The 7,042-nt window shown below is 43.9% G+C and overlaps 1 pseudogene; it reads right to left on the bottom strand.

Moving 5' to 3' along the window:
- Positions 1-5,542: 5,542 nt before the first annotated feature.
- Positions 5,543-5,701, bottom strand: LOC123954732 (annotated as a pseudogene).
- Positions 5,702-7,042: the final 1,341 nt, after the last annotated feature.

Raw genomic sequence — 7,042 nt, 5'->3', positions numbered from 1 at the left:
TGTAAGAATATTACAGAAAATATTATTTTAAAAGACATACATTCAAAATGACTTTTCCATATGCAGACTCTGACTAATATAAAGTGTATATTCTGATAGGAAGATTCTGTTGTGTTTAATACAGAGATGTGTAGAAGTCCAAGAAATTGGTCTATGTAGTGGTAAAAAAAGAGAGAATATTATAGCAATAGAGGTAGCTATGCTCCATAAATACGTATCACACATTTACACTTCATGGAGCATCATTCTAGGACTCGGCCACAAAAGATATGGACAGGAACATAATCAAGGTGTGTGTCTGTGTCTGTGCGAGCTGAAAAAAAGCAGTTTTCACTCAAATATCTCCCTTAAGAAGTCAAAGAAGAATTTTATCACCAAGCACTTTTCCTCTATGAGGAATATAGCATATTATGAGATTGAAGAAGATGAAATTAATTTTCTCTCTAAAAAAATAACAGCAACATAACCATGGAGCGGCCAACAATGGCCTCAAATGGGTCAGTCCCATAGTAGAGAAAATGAACCTCTCGCAAGTTCTCTTCTTTTGTGTTCTAGTCCCAAGTCACATATAAGTAAAAGCAAAATAATAATAATAATAATAATAATAACAAGAAGAAGTTAAAAAATATTTTCTATAGCAGCTTTCGTCAGGGGTGATACGAGAAAAATTAAATCAAAAATGATTTTAAGTTTTCTACATTCAGATGATTAAATATTAAATTACTTCCAAAAGTATCTGAACTCTGAGACTCATGTAATTTTACTAAGTGCTTTGTTTACATCTTATTTCAGACGAGTTTATTAGGGAAATTTTCCAACACAGACTGCAGTGAGTCGTGCGCGACACCCACCGGCAATTACTCAGACAATAACAGACCCCTTTTGCATATTTGCTTCCTAAGCAGAGGGTAGGTGAGAAGCTCAGATTGCTCGGAGTGAATCATGTAAGTGACTACAGTCTGCCTCATGAGTCATCTCAACTTGTTCTAACAGACTGTGGTGATCTTTGACCCCAGTTTTGGTTTAGTGTTTCATTTCTGCTACACAAGAGTCCCAGTGTCAGGGTCAAGGTCCCATGCTGCTTTTGCTCATGGGTATTTATTTGTTTCGGCAGAGACAACAGAGAAATCATACAGCGTTTCCTTAGCACTTTCAAAATGGAAAGAATCTTACAGATTGAAGGAACTCAGCCCTCCTCGACATGGAAATCTTGCCAGAAGGAGCAAATCAGGATCTTACCAAGAACTTGGTACATCCTCTGATTACTCTGGACATCACCATTGCCCCTTGCAATATGGAATTAGCACCAGGATGTGTGAGGTGCCAGGACGACTTATCTCTTCCCTTCCCTGAAGGAATGCATTGATACAGCCTCTCATCACAGGCTCAAAATGATCAAGAATCACAGAGAAATTCAGGCAGCTTCATAGAAAAGTGTCTAGGGGTGTCAGAGCCCAAGGCAGGAAGAAGGGTGGCCCTGAGGATGGACATCTGGAAACTGTGAGGTGCAGCCCAGGCAGACGAGGGAGGTGTCCAAGTACGGTAATGGGCAACCGGTTACAGACAGAGGATTGAGCATATTAGCAAATACTACTTAGGAAGTATCATATTACTAATATCTTAGTAGCTACATTGACATGAAGGGAGCCAGGTTTCCCAGTGTTGGAGACCAGAACAAGCACGTGGTGCTGGACTAAAGTCAGTGCTCCCGGATGATGTCACAGATTTCAATATAGGTAGATGGGTCAGTAGAAATGGATAGATAGATGATGTGGTAATGTATCTTATATACATACATGATTGCGCATTAGACCCATGCATAGAATTCTTTCTCCTGATGGGGCTTACGGCAGTGAAAGCCCAGGAGCCTGGAGCCCCCTAAGATCATCACTTTCACGTGAGTTCTCCACTAAAATGAACCAAGGCTCCCTAGAGAGACGGAAAGTACAAGATGAGCCTGGGACGTCTTGTGCCAGGAGGCAGGAAAGTGCTCGAGTAGAGACAGAAATGTCAGAAATACACAGAACCCAGCTCACTTGTAGGCCTTCACAGGACAATTCGAAGACAAGTTAGCATCAGAAGTATTGACAAAGAACTTTAACCTTTTGAAGAAAATAGGAACGAAGATCCATATTTATTTAATAAATGAATAGTTGAAAATTCAATGAGAAATGAGACTTTCAGATACTTAGTGAGCAAAGACCCACAAAACATTGGTTAATGGAAAAGCAATCAAAGTCATTTTAGCACAGAAACTGGAAGGTACCTGGACTCAGCAACAGAAGGGAAGGTTGGCACATGTCGCCTGCAGGGACAGAAGGAGAACACGACATCTCCTGAGATGCTCCCATCAAAGGTGGTCTTATGGAAGAAACCCAGGTTGAGGGACTCTCCACAAAAAACTTGTTCTCTAATGTCCCAAAGCACCAAGGTCAGAATGGGCAAGGGAAAACTGAGGAGGCGCTCCAGACGGAAGGACCCTGAGGACTCGTGACGACGCCTCAGTTGGTCTGGCTGCTGTCACAGAGCACCACAGACTGGGGACCTTGGACAACAGACACTGATTTCTCACAGCTCTGGAGGCTGGAGGTCCAACGTCCTGGCTCCAACAGATTCACTCTCTGTTGAGAGCCTTCCACTTGGTGCAGACATCCCTCTGTCTGTGTCCTCACACGGCAGGGTGGATGAGGGTACTCTCTGGGGTCTTGTGGAAGGGCACTATTTTAAGAGTGACTAACCAAAAGGGTAAAATCACTGATGGATTCTTCACATGAAACTGGGATTTATGGAACTAATCTCATGGTGGGCTCCAGGAGTTGGGAATGCTTGAGTAATACAGGAGAGATACATTTGCTCTGTAGTGGAAAAGGCTGTCTGTTAAGTCTTCAAGTTTCCCTGGAGTCAGTGACCATCAGACTAGGCTGATTTCTACAAGAGAAGGGTCAGTGTCAATGCTGCTCACCCTTCTACATTGCCCTCTGGTTCTGAATGCCTGCACAAACAGTGTCTTCCAGATGTTAGTCTTCTTGGTCATTATGGTGTCTTCTCCAGGGGGAACGGATCGCCCATCTCTGGTAGTAAAGGAGTAACACAAGAGATTTAACGCAGTAGAAGGGATAGAGAATGTCCTTGTCACATTGTCCCATGTGAACCTAGGATTAAAGTCAGTCTGGCAGTGAGACTTTTGCTTCTTTGGAACATCCTCCCACAACCTGTACACCAGCCCTGGACGCTCCCCATGGGCAGTCTTCCTCCTCCTCTTCGGCTCTTTCCCTCCAGCCATTTCCGTACTCATCTTGTATGGATATTTGCTGGCCGGTTCTTACCTTGTCCTTGTTTCTTCCTGCTCCCTGTTTTCTTACGCAGTTTTCCAGCACTCTGGTCTATGTCTGCACAACCCTGCCCCCTCCTCTCTCCACCCTCAGATTCAACCCCACTTTCCAAGGATCCAAGCTACAAACATTTCTCACGTTACCCCCATGAAGAAGTCAGGGGCACAGCTCATCTGCTTTCTGAAATGTCTCCTGTTTTCCCCCACATTATCCCCATTCACCCTCTTATACGAGATTAAGACATAGATTAATTTTTTTGTGACTAATAAATTTAAGTGAAGGTCCTTTTAATCAAGTTCAAGAAGGAAACAAACGTTTTACAGGGAGCATCATTCACATTACAATTTGCTACTCAAAAAGTGGATACCGAGATGAGAGGTATGTTGGCCTGAAGTTTTGTTTTTTTTTAATTCGTTTATTTGTTTATTTACAGCATAACAGTGTTCATTGTTTTGGCATCACACCCAGTGCTCCATGCAGTACGTGCCCTCCCTATTACCCACCACCTGGTTCCTCAACCTCCCACCCCCCCCCCCCGCCCCTTCAAAACCCTCTGGTTGTTTTTCAGAGTCCACAGTCTCTCATGGTTCATCTCCCCTTCCAGCTTCCCTCAGCGCCCTCTCTGAAGTTTCGAGGACTAGGAAGGGAAAGGAAGAGCTGGTATCTGTGTCGCGTCCTGCTTCTTCGGTTTAAAGAATAACATTGTCACAAAACACATTTCTCTGCCCTATTTCATTTTTAACATATCAGTTCTTAGGGCCAGATATGGATTCAATTCTTTGAAGCACATCCCTGTACTTCTCTTAAAACGTCGTCGTCTAGAAATAATGAATTCCAAACAGTATTAGTTGATCTACAATGAATGTTTAATCATACTAATTATTTCACTTAGCATTATTGTTGTTGGCATTATGAATTTTTCACATCTCTGTACATCCTTTTCATTTTCTAATTATTTGTTATGTGCTTTTATCTTTGTCCTTTCAAAAATAACAGAACACAGTAATGACAAACTCATCAGTTTGCATTGCTCACAGTCACATTAAAATTCCTGTGCCATGGTGACTTGCTAGCCATAACAGGGTCTGACACAAAAATTATATTTTTATACACATGTTGTTCCCACCATTTCCCATACTCATAAGTCGAATCGACTCACCGTATTATGCTATAATGTCATCTCCCTTAGTTAGTCTCTCTTACTTGCTCCTTTTCTGTGTCCCCCAATGTAGTGTAACCTAAAAACCAAACAAATGCATTAACTGAGTCAAACATTTCTTGTCAGTGTCTTCAGAGGTTCTTCTTTCCTGAGACCATTATTGGTAATAATTATAAACCCTTCTTTCTAGATAAATTTATGCAATATATTTTTAAGAAGCTAATTCAAAATGTGCATTTGGTTTTATAAACTCTCACTGCTTTTCTACCGGAAGCATCTGCTGAAATCACAGCAGACTGTTTGGAGCATGTGAGGGATTTCCTGCCTGTGCAGAGGCGCTCCTGGGACCAGGTGACTCAGCAGCACACCCGAGAACCTCCAGCATCCTCAGCACCTGGGAGAGCTCCACGCCGAGGCGCACCCACCACACCATAGGACAGGTAAAGCCAGCATGGGCAGAGCCCATGGCCATGAGGGACAGTGTCTGGGCCATGTCTCCAAACACGGAGACACTGGGTGCACCGAAGCCTGAGGAGATGGTGTCCACCGATGAAAGGTCAACACTTCACAAGGCCGGGTTCTTCCCGACTGGTGTCTCCTTCAACAAGCACATTTTAATCCAATGTATTTACTGTGCCGTCCCCTCTCTGTCCCTCACATGACACACAGGTGACTCAGTTGTGCATTTATGCCCACAGGAGAGAGGTGCCTAGGAAAATAGAGATTTGGTGATGGAAGACTCGGTCATGTCATACGCTCTTGCATAGCATGCGAAGCAGTGTCCCGTGTGTCTTTGCGGCCGCTTCTAACATGGAGGTGAGTCCTCATGGAGATCACTGTCCATTCGGGTTTTAATTTCTTACCAATGCATGGCAGGAAATGCTGAGAAATAGTCAACTTCAAGGCAAACTGATCTCTGGGTTTTGCTACTGCCTCTTTGCTTCCCAGAGAGAGAAGGGCGGCAGGTGGGTTTCCATCGGGTCCGCCCAGAGTCATGGAAGTCCCTGTCCGAGAACATCACGTCACTTGATCAAGAGTCGAGGGGTCTGAGTTCCCAGCTCAAGTCTAAACCGGGGAATTTCCAATATCTGAGAAAAACATACATATTGACTAATACTTGATTTTTTAAAAACATCTACATATTTTCAATTAGCAATGATCGCGCCTCGGATAAACCTCATTGGCTACGATACTGCCACTGCGCAAAGCTATCTACATATTTTCTAAAGGGAAGCATGGGAGTATTTGGTGATCCGACCGATGACATGCCGAAGTCTCTCTTGCTCATTGCGATTTCAGGCCAAGGCGGGGGGTATGAGCTTCTAGTTGCTAGAATGTTAACAACACAGCAAGACAATAATGGAGAAACATACCATTTTTAACAGCACACAGTTGCCTTCAAAACTTATCTTTCTTGCTCACTGACAATACAGAGATATTTTTAATTCAGCAATTTAGCAATTTGCTTGTGTTTGGGTTGTGTTGAGTAACTGGAAATTACTTTTCTTTGTTTTACTTAATAGTCTAGGTTGGGAATTCTAGGACAATGGATCTGGCATTTTCAAGGTTTTCATTCAGGCTGCTTTTCTTTCAGGCAAAATCACATACGTGTGTGTAAGAAGTCGTTCCGGATAGAAGACATTCTCCTGTTAAAACGTGAAGGATTTCATTCCGTCCAAACTGCCTCTGGCCCTTGTTTATCCTGCCAAGGGCTTGATTCCCCACTCGCCCTCCAACACGTGTGATGTCACGTACGGGCATCGGTGCCCCACCCCTCACCGACGTGTCAGGAGAACCCGTACGTTCGTGTGAGTGGATTATTCTCCTGCGCACATGAAAACTAGACCAGATGCCAGGCGTGGGCTGGTGAAGCCCAAGGGCGCTAAACCCATCTGCCCAGAAGGGGCTTCCTACCCACACTCCTGTGTTTGGTAATTGTGGAGAAATATTTTCTGGAGAAAAAGCACCTTCTCTTCTTTGCACCGGATGCACTTTTGCACGCGCTCTTACCACCTGAGGAAGGCGCGAGCTCCTGGAAGGTCCGGGGGACCCCTCACACCCCTGCCGCCCAATCCCCCAACTACTTCAGGGGCTTGGAACACAGTGAGTGCAACTTGGTGTGGGTCCAGATTCTAAATAGCAAACTTCTTTTCTGTTTTAAAGATTTTATTGACTTACTTGTCAGAGAGAATGAGAGCACAAGCAGGGAGAGCAGCAGCAGAGGGGGAAGCAGAGTCCCCGCTGAGCAGGACCCCCGATGTGGGGCTCGATCCCAGGACCCCGGGATCATGCCCTGAGCCACAGGCAGATGTTTAACACCTGAGCCCCCCAGGTGCCCTGAAATGGCAAAATTCTTAAAGATTTTATCCACCAAGGGATACAGATTTGTATATTGCAAATGTTCCAGAATTTAAAAATGAATATTCAGTGAGAAATGAATAAATGATTTATGACATATTTAAATTGGGCACATTAAATGTGCAATTAGACACGCTCGTCAATTCTATCGATTGTCATTGATGCAGGTGGTTTTAATTGTCTTGTGCAGAGT

This window comes from Meles meles, chromosome 12, assembly GCF_922984935.1.
Source record: "Meles meles chromosome 12, mMelMel3.1 paternal haplotype, whole genome shotgun sequence".
NCBI lineage: Eukaryota > Metazoa > Chordata > Mammalia > Carnivora > Mustelidae > Meles > Meles meles.
Note: the sequence above shows the minus strand (reverse complement) of the source record. Positions and strands in the feature narration are given on the sequence as shown.